The sequence below is a fragment of the Neopelma chrysocephalum genome, unplaced genomic scaffold (genome assembly GCF_003984885.1).
Source record: "Neopelma chrysocephalum unplaced genomic scaffold, ASM398488v2 Primary Assembly neopelma1_96, whole genome shotgun sequence".
NCBI classification, from domain to species: Eukaryota; Metazoa; Chordata; class Aves; order Passeriformes; family Pipridae; genus Neopelma; species Neopelma chrysocephalum.
In genome coordinates, this window is record NW_020897759.1 from 2,086,927 (window position 1) to 2,105,330 (window position 18,404).

Here is an 18,404-nt window from a genome sequence, read left to right on the forward strand (position 1 = left end):
CTCCCTGGTGACCTATATATTCTTAAGTAGTTATATACTCCACTCATGTCAATCACTGCAGCTTCTTTAAAATCAGTGCTGCCATGCTCAGCATCTGTCCCAAGCACTGGTTTGTTTTCTTTTTTTGAGCAGAGCCATTAGCAACCATTTCTTTTATTATGGAGTGGTAGCAGCTTCAGGTGAGTAAGAATTATGGTGACAGTCACCAATCATGACCAAAGCTATTTCTTATTTGCACCATTTTCCAAATATGAGTGGGATCCGGGGTATATCAAAGAAACCACGGAGATTTCTCTTAGGCTTCAGCACTGTATCATATGTAAACCAGCTTCATCTGCTAAAGCAGTGCAGTGAAAGAGTGAGGCCAATATAGGGAGAGAAAAGCAGAAAACAAGTTTACAGAGCCTGAGGCTACTGAAAATAAGAGGGCAGGCACACAATCACCTCATACAAACAGCTCATTTAAAAACCACAAACTCAGTTTGTCTTACATTTGATAAGGTTTGGAAGGAGAAAATTTTAAACTATCAAAATACTTGGCCTTTAAGGTGGGAGGTGAGGAAAGAGCAGCAAGAGAAACAGCAAAAATCTTCACAATTTTGAGCACGACCATTATTAAGTGCTTTGTAATTTTCTTGCTGTTTACCGAAACTATATTTTTGGCCAGTTTATCAATCATAGAAGAAATGATCAACCTGATGAATACGGCATTTTGTGATGCCAATGTTTTTTTCCTATGCCTTTCCTGAGGGTATTGCTAGTGGCCCCCTCACTACACTTACATGTGTAGTGCATTACATGTCCACCTCTTTTTTGATGATTGCCAGGCTTCCCCCACATGGTGCTCCAGTGTGCACCTGCATGGTTCACATGCCTCAAGTCTAAACTCTCAGTAAAATAATCGAATTTAGATTAATTTCTATAACTGTATTATGAAATAATTGAAACTTGTGCGTATGTATTATCAAAAGCCACTAAGCGCCTCACATAAGCATCATATTTGCCTTCAAATAATCACTGTATGGAACATAAGAATTAATCACAAAGCAGAGTTGTCTTCAGCAGACCTGCTCTGCCAGGTACTCCCATACAGAGGGTCCTGAACATACATGGATGTTTGGACAGAATAGCATTGGAGAAGTGGAACATGGCTTTGGATGAGACAGCTGCTAAAGGCTGACTTCAATTGTTGCCTTGATAGTAACTGCACAGAAATGCCTCGTTGCTCTTAATTTCCTATTCAACCCAGGTTAAGGTCTAAAACAACCAGAGAGAAGCAGTCCAGAATGTCCTGCTTTTACTCCCTAGAAAGGCTCTGCAGACTAGCTTCCCCTGCCTGCATTCCTGCCATCCTTGCCTGCATTAGCCCAGTCTCTGCTTGAGAGCACAGTGCTCCAAAGGAGGGGCACTTTGGAGAGAGGCACTGAGCTTGTCTCACCAAGAGCTCTCAGCAGGAATTTCCACAGAACCTTGTCAAGGATCATGACTGCAACATTTAGGACAAAAGCTATTATTATCATCTCATTTATCATGTTAATAAAGCTTGAGAACATTTCAGGTGCTAGTTTAGTGTTAAGTGACATGTTCTGCTGCTCCTCCGTTGTCTCCATTTCCTGTAAGGGACTAAGTAATCCAAGCAATATTTACCTGCACTACCTGATCAGCGGCAGGATAATAAAAACCTTACATGTAATTGACAAATATATTTTTTGCTAGGAAGCTAAAGGGTTATCAAAAAGTGGTTCTTCCTTACAGCTCAGATGGTCTGGGAACAAGGGAAGTCTTTCACCCATACCTTCTCCATTTATATCTCTGAGGCATGTCAAAAATATCCAGCTTTTGGACTTTTTCTTCCCCTATTGGCTGATTTCCAACCTTTTTTTTCAGCTTTGTGAAATCTTAATTTCTGACAGTTTTCACAAGCTGCACTTCAGAATTATTCCATCCATATATTGACTTCATCTCAGAACAGCCAAGATAAACAATTCTAGCTATTTCATGCATCTCTTGATCATTTCCAGATTTTCCTATATTTCTTATGAATCTGGTAACATAGTATCGTGCATTTTGGCAACCTCCTATTGTTTTACTCAACAGCTGTAATGTTGTACTCTCCAATTTAGATTTTTTTCCATTAATATTAAAGCTGCAATGCCTCTGATTACACAGGACTAAAAGCACTCCTGAATTGGCAAAATTTAAGATCTACTCCAACCCCCAGTTAGTGTAAAGAAAAAGGCTCCACATAACATCATTTATTGAACCATTAATTTTCATTCTACGTCACTGGCCCTTTCGGAATGCTTAAGACCCATGAAAACAGAGGCTTCTTGAGAAACAAAAGGCTACAACATCTGCTTTAGTTACACACTAGTGTCATAATACTCCCTCATATGTTAATTTATGTATTGAAAAAGAAGCAGGACAATTCTGTTCCACAAAGCTGGAACAAACAGCTAAGTTCAGGCAATGATGTTAACCACACTAAATATTTTTCAAATCTCAAAGGTCAGTGTCTTCAGATGAGGGAATTATCCTATACCCACTACTCAAAAGAATTAATAGAGTCATTGATTTAGTCGCCTGCCATTTAGGAGTCTGAGTTTAAGGCCCATTTTGGAAAAAAGAAAAAAAATCAAGGTAAAAATAATGTTCTGTTACATAGTTCATGCTCTGAAAGTCTACGAGATTTATCTGAATTTGAGAACAGATGCTACCAGCCAAATAGGACCAAAAAAATCCAACTGCCACTGAGTACATTAACATAATTTATGCATTCATAAAACTGATAGACACATTTCGGAAAGTCTTTAAAGAAGAAGTAATAATGGAGCTAGTCAGCAATTTAGCACTAGCAATTAATCATTCTCACAATATTCACAACATTCAGTTTTGTTCTTGTTATTCGAGGAAGCAATGATTAATTGATAAAACTTTAGCAAGTGCAGTAATAGCAGGTGCTCCTAATTGCAAACTCTCAGGGATAATTCAGTCTGAGCTACTTTATGCTAATTTGTACAGCATTAGTCATAACAGTCTGTAATTTTACTTTTAAAACTACTTTTTCCTGTAGTCACTATAATCTAATTAAGAATTTTATCTAGTTATTTGTATGGAGAACACAGCTGAACTGGAAGCGTGGGAGCCTGATCACCATAAAAGATTAAAAAAGAGGTTCTTAAAAATGTCCCCAGCAATTAAAAGCCCTTGCCAATTGGTTTCAGAGATAACTGTTTTAAAAGACTTTTAATGACAACATTTACCCTAATCTCCAATCCCAATATCCATATCACCCATTTTTTCTGGACTGAAAAACCTTTTTCTTTTAACAGCAAGCACTTCTCTCAAAGGCTGAAGAAAACCAATGGGAAAAGCTGCATTCAGCTACCTGTTTTCCATTTCTGCAGTTGTTGTGCACCCAGAAGGCTCATTGAGGTAAATGAACTCAAGCTACTGGGCAAACAACTGGTACCAAACAACTAGACAAACAAGCACATGGTCACAACAGCCAAAGAATTGAACAATGCAATTTGTTATCCAGTTGGTCTTTGGGCAAATCAGCTAAATTGACTCCTGTTCTTCTTAGGGGAAAAAAAAAAGAAAAAGAAAGTCTTTATTCCCAATTTATTCCACAGACCATTTAATATTGTACTTTTCAAGCAAACTGTGGTACATGCCAGGATCTGGGAAATCCCTTGATCATGTGGTAAGCCCTTGCAGATGTGGTAACAAGGTAAAATCAAAATACTCCCAGCAACAAGTCCTTTTTTTTCCAATGCCACTTTACAGACATAACTCTTCTTATAAAGAACAATAGAGCATAGCAACAAACACTGTATTAGTCTATATGGAGCAGGTAGATTTTTCACAGGGCATTTAAACAACTACTTTGATGTTTGCTGGACCTCAGAAATGCTCAAGGCTCTTCCACAATACTGAATGAGGTCTTATCTCCTCAAAACATGAAAATGAATGGTCAGTTCAAACATACTTGGAAATGCATCCTGCATATACTCAATTTTCTTACAGAATTTCACATTGTGGATTATCTGACAGCTACAAAGCCAAACTTGGTGAGTGCTCTCTGCATTATTAGTCGTTCCATCAACTGATCACACAACACAAGTGGAAGCAAGCCACTGCTGACTCCTCTCATCTGTGGTTCTTAGGAAATGGGGAGGTTTCATTTGGAACCACGAGCAGCTGCCAAACAGATGTTCTTGCTGAGGCCTGAAAAACTGTGTGCTATATGTCTTCAAATAAAATGACAGTCCAAATATGCTAGCTAGTAGCTGAGCTATCTTCTTTTGCAAGGCTTTGGGAAAGAGAGATGCAGTACAGACTTGGTAAGAATTGCTGTACCTTGTGACTAGGATGGGAACTTCCCTTTGGGATGCTAAAGAACTTGCCTGTGTTTGCATTCACCCAGTCTATACTAAATAAAACTAAAACCTAGACATTGTCTGATGACTGTAGGAACAGGTGAAAATTGGAGGCCCTAAGTTCCTCTCTGACAAGAATCATGCCATATCTAGAATTTAATATCTGAAGCCAGTGTTTAAGCTAGGAGCCCAGATCTGGCTTTTGTAGAACAGCTCAATAAATATTCTTCTCTTTTGGAGAAGCAGCCCTTCACCTTAATGCTTTTTTTCCCCCCTCATTATGGTTATTAAAATAGATACACACACAATAGAGGTCCATTAGCATCTTTATCAATACTGCAAGTGGGCCAGGGAAAAACATTAGAGACTCGCTTCCCTCAGTAGCTCATTGAATTTTCTCCCCCTTTCACACACATGCACTTCTCATACCTCACCATTAAGGACTGGATTTCAAATTCCCTTGAACTTAAATCATCTATTACTAATGCACTGATCTCGGGCAGAAAAATAACTTAATTTTCCTGCTTGAGATCTGTCCTTCACATGGCTTGAAAATAATTGTCAACTCAGTGGCTAAAAACCTGAAAGCAGTGATTGACTTTAAATACCAATAAGCTCCAGTTGCATTATTCTAAAACTTCTTATGCCATAAACATCTCTGTGGCACCCAAGTGCCTTCCAGTAGTGTATGAAGCAGCCATGACTAACATCTGTCATGTGTCATTAGTATTCTCATCCCTCAAGGGGAAAAGCATTTGCAGTGAAGTGTTTTGTTTTGGTAGGAAATTAAAAGAAAAAACTGCACACAGCTACATGTTTATCTTAGAGGAGCCAAGATCAAAGAGATGTATTTTGCACTCAGAGCAGGGTATGATATCTCTGAAGGTCCCTGGCTCTTGGGGTAGTTTATAACATGGTCTTACACTGCCCCCTTTGGAAAGTCTGCTCTCTGGCACCATCCTTCTCTTGATCATAAGGATATTCCATCAGGTCTGAAGAGAAAGCTGTCAAGCACAGAGCTGTCAGCTGCCTTTCAGCAGGCCTGAGCCTAAGCCATGGGTCTCTGAATAGAAGGACTGAAGAGTTGAGCTCGATTCAGTGCCAAGTGGTAAGTCACTGAAGATAGGCTTGATGTGCTTGAGAAGCTCCTGGTGGTGAGGAGACTCCTGTGCTCTTCAGAGCTTCCAAGACTCACAAGGCTTTATGGTGAGGTACTGCTGAGCTCCCCTTGGAAAGGGTCTTATCACATGGTATCTGCAAATGCTCTTGCCAGGTAACTGGAGTCGCCGCCTTCTTGCTCTGGCTTAGTTTTTCCCACCTATTGTCCAACCATAAGCTAACTGTGCCATGGTGCAGCGGCATGGTGTGGTATGGGGACAGCGTGTTTGGTCATATGTAGGAAAAGACAAGCAGCACGTGTGTTGCCTTTATAGTGTCACCCAGTCCAGTCCTCTGCAGGCAAACAGCTGGACAAGGATTGGAATGGAAAGTTTGCTGTAGTTGGAAGTGTAGCCTCTCACCAGTATCCACCAAGAGCACCTCAGACTAGTGGAACTGGTTAAGTTTGGAGAGTGCTTGTCAAAGTCCAGGATGATCCCTTCCCAACACGATCACTCCCACAGCTTTACTAAAGCATGTTCAGTTTTACTTCCTGGCCCAAATCCAGATTTTTCTAGGACTGCAATATGAGGCTTCAGTTACATTATCTCAAACTTGGCCAGCACTATTTTATTTAAGGAAACGTTTGAAAACTGGTCTCTGGTTTAGCAATGCAGGCTCAACCGGTGACTAATCACTTTGTTACATGTAACATTGGCTTACAGGACTGTCCTTGAAAACTTGGGGTGATACAGCTTCATCTGTGGCAAAGAGGAAAGCCATGTCCAGGTGCTTCTTTACCTTTTTCCCCAGATAGCTGCAGGGATTTCCTGGTCCACATCTCCTCATGAGCCAGAGGAGTGTTTTGATTCATTAACATATTTTCAGTCTGACCTTTAGTGGCATCAAACCAGCACACGACAATGCAATAAACCACTTTTAATCCAGCACCCACCGTCATGTCTCAGCAGTGGTTTATCTGCCCAAGTTTCAGAGCACAGCTGACTTCCCCATGCTGGCAGCTTTGCTCATGTGCACATCGTGCCTAGAACAAGTCCCTGAGCAACACCCACAGACCAGCTCTGCCTACCCTGCTGCAAGGGCTCAAAGCTGCTGATGTGCAAATCCAAGAGAGATCAAAACTCCATTAAAAGCTTGCTCTTGGAGGTTAATGCAAGAAATGGAATCAACCCACCCAGAGTCACCAATTTAAGGCCCTGCAAGTTCGTCAGGGACACAGACCCTATATTTTAAAGGATGTTTTATACAATAAATACCTTGTGAAACAAAGAGAAGGTTTTTTGTGCTATTATTTGATAATTTTTATTTAGCTATTTTCTCACACATGAACATTTTACAGTTGTACCTATGGATGGTGATAGTTACTGTAGTGACAGATGTATTAAAATACCTTTAAATACCTTCATGGAGACATCTTTTTTAACCTCTTTGGGGCAGCTGTATTTATAGCAATAGCAGTTGCCAGTTTTTCAGGGCTAATTACTTTGACTTATGATGATATTTTCCATAATCCATGAAGTGTCCCTTAATATACTTTACTGTCACATTTCTCCTCTTGCAAGTTATATTACTGTACAATATATGAGTAACAGTGACTAAATATCTTGTTCTTAAAACAAAGAAAGTCCTGTTTTTGGAATGCAATATTCCTGCAAATTAAGAGGTAAAAGGCATCAAGAGTAAGTGTGGGCATAACCTTCCCCCTCTCACTAACTTTTGGTACTGACAGATTGAAGAAATCTGGTGCACTACTGAAAGAAACATTTTTTTTTAAGCTGGTACTAAAAAATCTATTCATATTACTGAGAAGGAAGCTGGAAAAGCATGAGTTTGAGAGCCTGCATGAACTTGCAGTACAGCTGCTAACAAAAACCAACCAATCAACCAACAAAAAAACCCCACCACCAAACACCAATCCTTCTGGTTCAGCTGAGTTTGTAAAACATCTCTGCTATCTATGCTACCATTGAATCAGCAATCTTCTCTATTTCCTTTGGGTAACTGCCTCGAAATACAAAAGGAAGAGCCAGTGACTCCAGGTTATAGGAAACCAACTCTTATTTTACTCAACTCTGATTGTAAACATATTTATCTACAGCATAATGCAGCTCTGGTTTCAGTTCCCAAATGCCTCATTTATTAAATGTTCAGTTTTGTAACCTTGCTGTGTAGGACTTCAAAACTGTGGAGCTTGCCAAGACTGAGTGGACAGTTCATCCACATCCTCCAGAGTATGTGCTATATCCCCTTAGAATACTGCACAATGTGCTGTATTTATTATTAGCTGTATTAACTCATGCTTTACTACTGACATCACACCAAACAATGCTGCCCTCTCTCACCCCCTGCTGCATTTGTAAATCTGCCCTTCAACATCTCCAATACAGCTTCAATTCCACCTTATCTGAAATCTCAGCCACATCTTGCCTTTCTGGTTCCCTGTCAGGCTCACGAACTGACTGTTATTACAAGTTCAAGAATGCATATCCAGCCACCACACTGGAAGATTCTTGAACTTGTAGCAACAGCAGATGAGTCATTTTATGAAGAAGGCTGGAGAGGAACTTTCTAACAAGGACACGCAGTGAGAGGACAAGGGGGAATGGCTTGATACTGAAGGAGGGTAGATTTAGATCAGATATTAAAAAGAATTTCTTCCCTGTGAGGCTGGTGAGGCTCTGGCACAGGTTGCCCAGGGAAGCTGTGGCTGCCCCAGCCCTGGAAGTGTTCAAAGCCAGGTTGGATGGGGCTTGGAGCAATGTCGTCTAGTAGAAGGTGTCCCTGCCTCTGTGCATGTGGGGATGTAACTAGATGATCTTTAAGGTCCCTTCCGACCCAAACCATTCTATGATTCTATGATTTCAGAGTCTAGCTCTCATTGTCCAGGCTCACTTCTTCCTTTACAGATGCCTCTTTCAGTGAGCTCAATTTGTGCCTGTCTGGGTGATCCTAATTCACCTACAACTGACCTCTCATTACACACTACCTAATTTCTACATCCAGTACAACTTTCTCCTCTGGCTTCTCAGTCTGTAGAAACACCCAGGAAGTTTATTCAAGTTTGCATCTTATTTCCAATCCCAGTCCCATTACCCTTCAGTCCTTTGAATGGGTGATCTACAGTTAAGCAGTTTGGGGATAGTTTCATTAAACATACTGTGCAGAGGAAAACAGTGTCACAAGAAAGCTATTAACATACAGCGACAAAAAAAGAGAATCATAAATGAGAAGAAGTTCTATAGCCCTCCTCATACTGTCCTATTGTTGTAATAAACAAGCTCATAAATAATAAATAATCACAACAATGACTAATAAAAAAACCTGTCTCTTTTTGGTAGAACCTTCCCATTCCAGAAATGCATATTTGGAAAGTATCCATTTCATTTGTGCATGACAGCTCACAGGCTTGTAGCTAATTATTGCCATGCATAAGATGGTTAAGAGAGAAAAAACACCTGTCAAGCCATAAAGATTGGATAACCGGTTTTTTATATATATATAGATAAATATATATCCAATGTTTATGCGGAAACTGGAGCAGTCGAAAACTACTGTACCATCCATCTATATTGCAACATCAGTATCTCAGAATGGAGACAGGATTTACACATATTATGTTTCCTCAAAGTATGCCAAATTACAATTTATAAATCATATGCTCACTTGCCATTCACTCTGTATTACTGGTGCTTCAGGTTTGGCACATGAGGGCAGTTTCCAGTTCTGTAGCCCCAGTGGTCACTTGGCTCAGAACTCCTGTATCTGCCACAGCTGGGGAAGTGTTACCTGTGTGACTCCTACAAAAGCTGTGGCAATTCAGGGTCACAGAGGCAACATGAATTCAAAGAATAAAGGTTTTCTGAATTTCAGACTTGCAAAGTTCTCTCCTGCCAATATTAGACACACTTTAAGAAAAGCCTTAAATTTCAAAATATGCTCAAGAAAAGTACTAAATGTTTCCTGACCCACCACCGAAATGAAAGAATTGAAAAATATCTTCAGCTCAGCATGCTGTAAATCAGGATCCTGACTTGCTGGGCATTTTGGGCTGCATTTCAAATAATGTACCTTACCATATGACTTATACTACCTCTGTGCAATAAAGGTATTCTGGACAGCTTGATCAGCCCCCCTTCATGCTTGCTCACCTCTCTTTCTGTGGTTCCTACCCCCACAAAATAAACACATGCCCTAAAGACCCCCTCTCATATACCCAAAACAAACTCACAAAACTCAAAGCACACAGACTGGCTGCAATTAGGAGCACAAGGTTTTTCTGATGTAACTGTAATTGTGGCTCATTTTTTAGCCTTTCTGAATATAGCAGCTCTCTCTTTGGGGTGAGACTCAGATCTACAATGTAATGGGCTTATTCTCAGAGATTTTGGGTTTACTTGGTGCAGTTGAAATAATAAAAAAAGCTCCTTCTGTGAACAAGATATCTCTCTCCTCAAATCTTCCAACAAGCACATCAAAACCGTCTTGTCTGTCTTTGAGACACAAAAGGGACTTTAAAGTACAGAACTGACAGGATCTTATGAATCCTCTTCTAGAAAAGCCCGTTTTCTGACTCAGTTACAGACAAAAAGAATCAGTTAGTAGGATTTCCAAATAGGATTTCTAAAAATATAATGCATTTGGATAAATTTTGATTCCTACAAAGCTAAAGTTATAACCCTGGATGAGTAGATCCCAATCAAACTTCCAGAACAGGGACTCACAGCTTCTAGTCAGTAGAGGTACTGGAAAGTACTACTCAGCCAAGATGTTTCCAAGAGCAATAGGACTATCTTCCCCCATTGAAATTGTTTGTAGAAGCTGGCATAACTGAAATAGAAATAGTTAATTTTTGCTCTTAAAAAGAAACAAAATCAAAGCAAGATAACAAAAAAATCCAAGATACTAGAGCCCGATGAGACTTTGTTTTTGTCCCATGGCTGTCATTCAGCATGGCAAACACCCTGATGTACTCCTAAACTCTTCTGTGAAGGAGTCTGAGGATAAAGCTGCCCTAAACACACGCCAGACCTGTGACCACAGACTCACCCTTTGAGTTCTCATTTGAACCTTGTAATGCTGTTACCTAGTATACAGTAAACATGGAAAAGTCAGCTGCTAGTTACAAAACTCAGTCTAAAACCTTTCCTTATTATTTCTTGCCAGATGGTGAAGACTCTCCTGTCAAGTAAGATTTTGTTATTTCAAACACAGTTTTTCAGGCTCAGCAAATCCACGGGAACTAGTATCCATTTGCTGGGATCATTAGTTGGTTTTTTTGGGTGGCAGTTGTTTTGTTTCTCTTTTTTAACTGGCTTTTCCATGTGTGACTTTTCCCATCAGCAGTATCAGAACTGACATTTGACTTCAAGGCAGTTTAAAGGCCATCAGGAACATACTGTGACATCGCTGAGTCTCAACTCCAGAAGATATTTGTGCGTGCCTATTACACCATATAAGCTCTCTTTGTTCAAGTCTCTCAAGTCATTATGCATACCAGGACCAGCACAGACAGATGTCTCAAATAAAGGACGAGGGAAGTATAAGTCAATGGGATAAAGCACTCAAGAGAAGGCAACAGATGACATTATTTAGAAACAAACTGGTATTGTGAGCCATACAGTGTGGGTGATCAGAAACAATGCAAACTCGTTTTTAGATATCGTCAGACAACTCAACAATATTGTTTTACTCAACAAAAAAGTTTGAAGATCTCTGTGGGTGTCAGATAGGTATTAATAACTTATGGGTAAACATCACAGAAAAAAAAATAAATTCTGGCACTCAGTCTCTCTTTTTGCCAGGAAAGAAAATGATTGAGCAGATGGTTTGTTCAGAAACCGCAGCCTTTGGGAAGAAGCTTTTTTGTAAAATTGAATATATTTTGCAACCAACAAAGATGTGGAAATTTTTGTCTTTAGGAAGTTTTCACTGATAGCAAGAGGATGCGAAAGTCAGTGCAGTATTCCAGTTCAAAAGGAGTATTGCTAATCATACTGTATTTTTTTACTTAGCAGGTCTGTGGCAGTCCAATGCAACAGAATATAATTAAGCATCTTGACAGGTTTATGGAAGCCTCGCTCTAGGACAAAGACCCAGGTCATTATATTTCTACTGCAGCAATGATGAACATGATTAGCAGGGTTTTTTTGTGGAGGGGAGAGTTCTTTCCTTCCAAAGTTCCTCCTCCCCTTGTCTGCATTCATGAAACAATTTCCCAATCTGCCAACCTGTATTTTGTGGCACGGTCCTGTCTTTGAGTCTTTTCCAGCACAGAGATTAAAAAACCAGCTTAACAAATTAGTTTGTAAAAATATTGTGGAGTTTTGCATGCAGCTTCATGACTATTTTGTTCATTAAATTCTGAACATGTGTCAGGGGCCTGAAAAAAAAAATACATAAAAAATATATGCAGATTATAACTGGACCCCAGTATCACCGGGGAGGAAAGTGGCTTGCTAGGACCATAGCCAAGTGTGATTGTTTAACTGTTCTGACTGATGATGGCAAAGGCCTACACACAACCTGTATATCATGGAAAATAAAAAAATAATAATTTTTAAAAAATAAAAATCAAGAAAGACCCTATTTATCAAGAACAGATGAGCCCAGAAGCCACTGTCCTTCCATGACTCCCTCAGTGAGTTACATCCTGGCTTTGTCAGACTTCTCATGTGCCCAGTACAAACATTACATGTTTGGGGATTTTCTTTATCTAGTCAACATTTTGTCATCTCTCTTCCTTATGCTTTGAGTTTATCAGAGGCATATGATTGTAATTACCAAGACACTATGCCCAAAGAAATCAAGCTGTAGTGAGACACTGATTGTATTACCTTGACCTCAGACTCATTAGCTTGGACTTGGTGCCATAATAAATACTTCCACAAGAATCCCAGTGAGTTCAGAGCATGGAGGAAGAACTTAATTGTAAGACTTTGTAGAGGTACTCAGAGGGTAAACAAAGCCAGTGCCATTCGCTTTAAACTTACAAGCTTATCTTGACAATTGTCATCTGAAGCCTGAGATATTTTACCTGTGTGCCCAGTGCTCCCTGTGTGAGAGGAGCTGGCCTTTTCACTGGCAATAGCTGCACCAAGAACCCGTGCCCAGCTACCATTTCATTGTGCCCCAAAACTCAACCATGTTTTTCCTGTCGGGTCATTGCATCATCCTTACATGGGAGAATAGGAGAGAGAATGACTAGAAAGACCATTTAAAGGATTCCAAGCCAAAAATAGAAAATTTTCCTCTTTCCTAATGACAAATGCTATAGTTTTCCCCTGTAACTTCAGGTCTCCTGCTTCAGTCATGGTTGAAATAGCACCTGCAGAACAAGGTTGCTTCTCTTCTTCTTTGAAATATTCAGTGCTGCAGAATTCCTGTGTGTTCTCAGAAATAGAGCCCCGGCTGGAGGAGGAATTAGAAATCCTACTAAAATACCTGAAACTTTTTCTTTCTTTCTAGTTCTTAAAGAAAAAAACTGATCCTTCCAGAGGGCTTTTTTTCTGAACTACAAAACCAACAGAAAAGTTGTATAACTGTAGAGAGCTATAAAGTGCTTGTGTGCTTCCCCAAGCTTTAATCAGAGGGGAAAACACACCTCTCTGTGCCATATTTTGGGGCTGCAGAAGCTTTGATGTCAGTGGAGCTCTGCCAGCTCACACCACCTACCACTCTGGCCAGGGTCCTGGTGCCCATTACAGACCCACATGCACTCATAACAGGCAGTCAGTGCTTTCACCTTCCTTTCTAAAAACCTGGACTCACAATGCATTAAAACAGGAACCAGAATTTGGGCTAAGCTCACTCTCCTCTGTCAGATCTGTGTCTTGGAAGGCAGTGCCAGCTATCCAAAACAACCCATTTGATGGGTCCTATCCTCCAAGGAAAAGCTATAGAGGACAGAAATGACTACAGGTACAAGAAGGGAAGCATTGAGTGGAAATTACGTCCAGGTTACAGAGATGCAAGAGAGAACAAGAGCAGGCTGGCCACTGGAAGCCTTTTGCTTCTTCCTTCATGGGGTGTGTGTTTGCACTTTGGATGATAAGTGTATTTTGAGACCTGATCCTGCAGCTGGTGGTGTGGGTACAGGGGGGCACTTAGACCACATCTTGTGGCTCTTATAAACTTAGTGGCAAACAGAAAGGTGCCTGAAAATACTGGGGGCTTTATTTTCAGATGAGGGTGTTTTTACCTGCCTCCTTTCCTCTGAACAAAGACATGGTGCTCTGCTTAATAGGACACTGCGCATTTTTTTTATTTTTTTTTTTTTTTTTTTTTAAATGAAGGGAGAGAGCAGCAGAAGCAGGGTTATAAGAAAGAACAGACAAGATTTGTAATGTTCATTAAGCCAAAAGCTAGGAAATTAGATGAAAGAAAACTATCAAGGGTGTATTCCTTTGATGACTGAAACTGAGACTGAAAAGTTCTTTTTAAGTGAATTATGATTTACTGGATAACAGATACAGAAAGATTTCACTACCACCACCTGTAAAACTGCATTGGTTTTTATCAAGTAGCTCCTGTTTAGCCCATCTAGTTGATGAACATTCTTCTCAACTAGCAAATATAAATGACTTATGGGGATAATATTTCAATATGTAATGACATTGCTATATCTTGGATTCTTTTAAGATCTGGGTTATTAAATATTAAATATCAAAGCTGTAAATTATTGTACCAGCTTTATACAACTAAATTAAATTCAAACAAAACCTAATTTCCTTAATCATTGACTGTAATCCTCCAGGAACATATGCTATTAACTCAGCTACAAATGGCACAGAAATTGTATGACTTTAGTTAAGTTATTTTATATCAAATTCTAATCCAGGGCAGAGTCCTCAGTAAATCTCCTGCAGGGATTTTAATGCTTCTGCAATCATATTGGCTTTTTACTGGAGAGCTAATCTTTTTATACTCTGTTTTTTCACTCCTTTATTCATTTCCTTCACACCCTTACTGAGCTTAGCTGGTACCTTCTTTCACATATCATGTTTTGAAAGATCTGGCTTTCCCCTCTTGCATTTGATGGGCAATAGTTAGGCTTGCACGTGTGCCAGAATTGGGTAAGTTTTTTTGTTTCACATGTGCAACTGAATCATTCCCATTTGTGTCAACATGTATGTTAACTGCCACTTGTGATCTCTCTGTAAGGTTGTCAGAATTATTCACAGTTTGCAGTCAAGCATTGAGAAAGTAGAACAATTTCCTCCTCTTTAAGAACCCAATGGAAGTAAAATTAAACAGATTTAATTTAAGCAAGAAACTTCCTTAGAGACTCAAGGCAATGACTGGATAATAAAGAAATAAACTTAGAGCCCTAGGAGGTGAGACTTGGAGAAAACTCCAGAGATCATCCAGTCAGCCCTCTGCCCCACACTGATCAACTAAACTGCTGTCATCCCTGACAGACGTTTCCCTAATCTGTGCCTAAAAGCCTGTGACAATGGACATCTCTCTACACGATCTATTGCAGTGCCTCACTAGCAAGAGGTGTCTTATGACACCTATTTGCAATTTTTTTTTTAAAGCCTTTTACTTCCTTCCCTCTACTTTGGGACTGGAAAAATGGGGCTATCCCTGGCCTCTTGGCCACTTCCATCTCCCAAGTTTTCTTTTCTCTAGACTGAATCACAGTACCCCCTTATTCTTTCATCAGCAGTCTTGTACATCTCTGGAAATGCTATCCTGTCAGCTCACTCTTGGAAAAGCATCACCTGAATTAGTGTAATTTGGCTGAGGTCTTTTCCAGCATCAAGGAAAGCTGAAGAAATAACTGAAATCCAGCACATTACATATCTGTTTATGCATCCCAGTGTGCCTCTGTCAGAGCAGAACAACCAGAACAACATTGCTGACTCACAGCAAATTTATGACCCATTCTCATCTCCAGTCTCTTCCAGCTTAATACCCTATAATTATTTCTTTATGAATACTGTAAATCAAATCTTCAAAGTGTCTTGAACTGAAGAAGGCAGATAGCCACTAGCCCCAAATTTCACTGCCAAAAACATCCCAGTTTTTAAACAATAGAAGTAAATTCTGAGACAATCTCCTTTGCTCAGAGCTCCCCCTTAAAACAAAACCAAACCCCCCAAAAACCCCAGAGCACATAATCACCAAAACTCAGACACAGACAGTTTTCAGCATCCACAGACAGTTTTCAGCATCCACATAGACACAGTTTGCAGGCAAAAAACAAACAAACAAACAAAAAAACCCCAACAAACCAAACCAAACAAACAAACAAAAAAAAACAAAACCAAAAAACAGAGGAGAGGGTATATAATTAGCAGAGCACTCTATAGACACAAGCCTTGCTTTCAGCTTGGATCCAACCAACACTACAACCTCTCATACGCACAAACTGTCTTGCTCCCATTCCAGGACAATTTCTGAGACCAGCAAGTCTCTATTAGTGTAACCATTTTGGGTCAGAGCAAAAGGTCCATCTATTCCACTGCCTGCATCCAACAGTAGACCTAACTCCATCCTCAGGGAAAGAGTACAAGAACAAGGTAAACAAAGTTTCTTCCCCCAGTTCTCCCTAGCCTGTGACCAATTAGCCTGAAAACTGTAAGCTGCAAATAGTAGAAAGTACAAAAAGAAAAGATTTGGTGGAACATCCACCCATATAATATCACCAAATAAAAAACATTAACTCTATAAGGTTTTGTTCAGGAGTCAGTGCTGTCCCATTCTACAGTGTACACCTGTACTCACGCTGGGACTCCAAAGAGTTCATCTGCTCCTCCTGCACAGCCGTGCCACCCCCTGAGGGCTTCTGTGCCACCTGACCATCCCCTCACCAAACAATTCCCTGGCAGACTTCCTGTTCATGATGTGTTTGAACAGATAACAGACATTTCAGCTATTATGTTTTTTGCCAATTGTCCCTCACACTCCTTCAGCCAGCCTTATCATGTTTGTACATGCCAGAGTTTATCATCTTTTCAGTTTTCTTCATCTGGACAGCACTTCAGCTTTTTGAAGGATGCTTTCTTGCTCCTGCAATCTCACTAATCCTGCCAATGCTGGCTTCTTCTCACCCTTTCTCAGGTTTCTCTTGATACACAGTTATTTTCTCTGCACTTCCCATGTGATTTACAGAAGCAACATCCATACTCCCTGCAAAGAGTTAGGTGTTCCATCTGTCTTACTTTCAACAAGCCTGCTGGTCTGTGTCTAGCTTTCCTTTTTGAAGCTGAGTAGAGCAACGGTAGAGAACTCTGGCTTGTCTTACTCCTGCCAAATCTAAGCACATTAAGATCCCCCTTTCAGGCAAGCTCTTCAGCTGTTAGTCCCTACATCGTATCCCATAAACCACTGAGGAGTCAAGTCAAGCACTGCCCTCGTGGGCTCCTGAACAAGCTGCTCCACAAATTAGCCAGAGACATCTAAAAACATACTCTGCCAAGTGTGGATGCAATATTTGCCTCTTCTAAACCAAATAAAAGTGATCCATGAGTACTTACTTCCTCCCTCTACTCAGGCTGTTGTGCTGCCACCATGGTCCACCAGTGAGGGAGGCAGAGTCAATACTATGTATCTTCTTCCTATTTGAGTTTGGGACTTTCACTGAAGTCTGGATTGTTCATTGATGAAACTTCTTTGGTAAGCAAGTCAGCTCCAAAGTGTCTTTAATATGCAGAACTACTAGCTATCAGCAAAGCTCACTGCATTCTTCCAGAGCACAGTATCATGGGAACATCCCACTGATCATCATCTTTCCAAGTTTGTGACATTTGCCCTGTTAGGATCTCCATGACCAGTCAGACATACCAGTTCCCTCAGGTCATTTCTCTGACATTAAGCACTCCCACAGAGGAATATCTTGTTTAAACAATCTCTTCAATCTGTCTGTTCCTGGTTTCCTCTTCTACTAGATTTGACCTTAACACCAGCGGAAGGGCTGTGAACCAGCAGCACTCAAGGCATGATATGGCCGGGTGGCTGTTGGCAGGGGATTATCAGTAGTAGGTCCTTGACTTGAATTAATTTTCCTCTGAGCGTGAGGAGTTTGATTTTTTTGCTTCAACAAGGCACGGTGCACAGTCCATTTATTTACACAGGCATTTCCCCAGCGAGTGATCCATATTGTGGAATGGACTTTTGTTTTTCTGGGCAGGGTTATTTTAAAGTAGTCTTCTCCCTCATTATCCCCCCGTCCCCAAGGATATCAGCTGGCCAGCACCAGCACTTCATAAAGGAAGAGGTTTGGCTTTGCAGTAAGGAAAACTTGGATCTTAGCAATTGAGGAAAAATACCTTCTTAGAAAGGTCATAACTCTTAGAAGAATATCTTCTTGTGTTTAAAGTAAAAAAAAAAGGACTTTTTAAAATTAAATCAGCTAGGAAGTTGGGACCTTTGAAGCACCATAGTATGTTACATGGACTTGATTTGCATTTTTCAGTGGTGTATCTCAATTTAAGCACGTTGGCAGTAAATTAACACAAAACTAGAGCAACACAGTAACAGTTTTGATGAAGAAGAAATTTCTCTTTGGTTGCCCAAGTGTAAATTCAAACAAAATTTATAATCTCTATAAGAAACATCAAAGCAGTTTTAAAACATACTCTGTACTTTATACACTGTTCCCACAGAGGATACTAAAAGTCAGTCTGGAGGTAACTAACCTAATAGAAAACTTTGTGTGGTTTTTGTATATGTCTCTATTGGCCAATTCAGTAATATTAGTACTAGCCCAGATTTCATCCTGATTTGTGGAATTCTGCACTCCTTAGTCCTGAAGCAGGGTGTAAATGATACAATAGAGTGGTTTGACTAGCTTTTCTGGCTTCTATTGCACAAGGGATTCCAGTATTGAGCTAAGTACACAGTTTCTGCTTTCCAGTATTGCAGTGTCAAACAAACGATTTTAAAAGCTCCCAAATACGA

General features: G+C 40.1%; 1 long non-coding RNA gene across 1 annotated transcript in view; it reads right to left on the reverse strand.

The window, feature by feature from the left end:
• LOC113972753 overlaps window positions 1–18,404 on the reverse strand; it is a 139,590-nt gene that overhangs the window by 28,648 nt on the left and 92,538 nt on the right. The window lies entirely within an intron of this gene.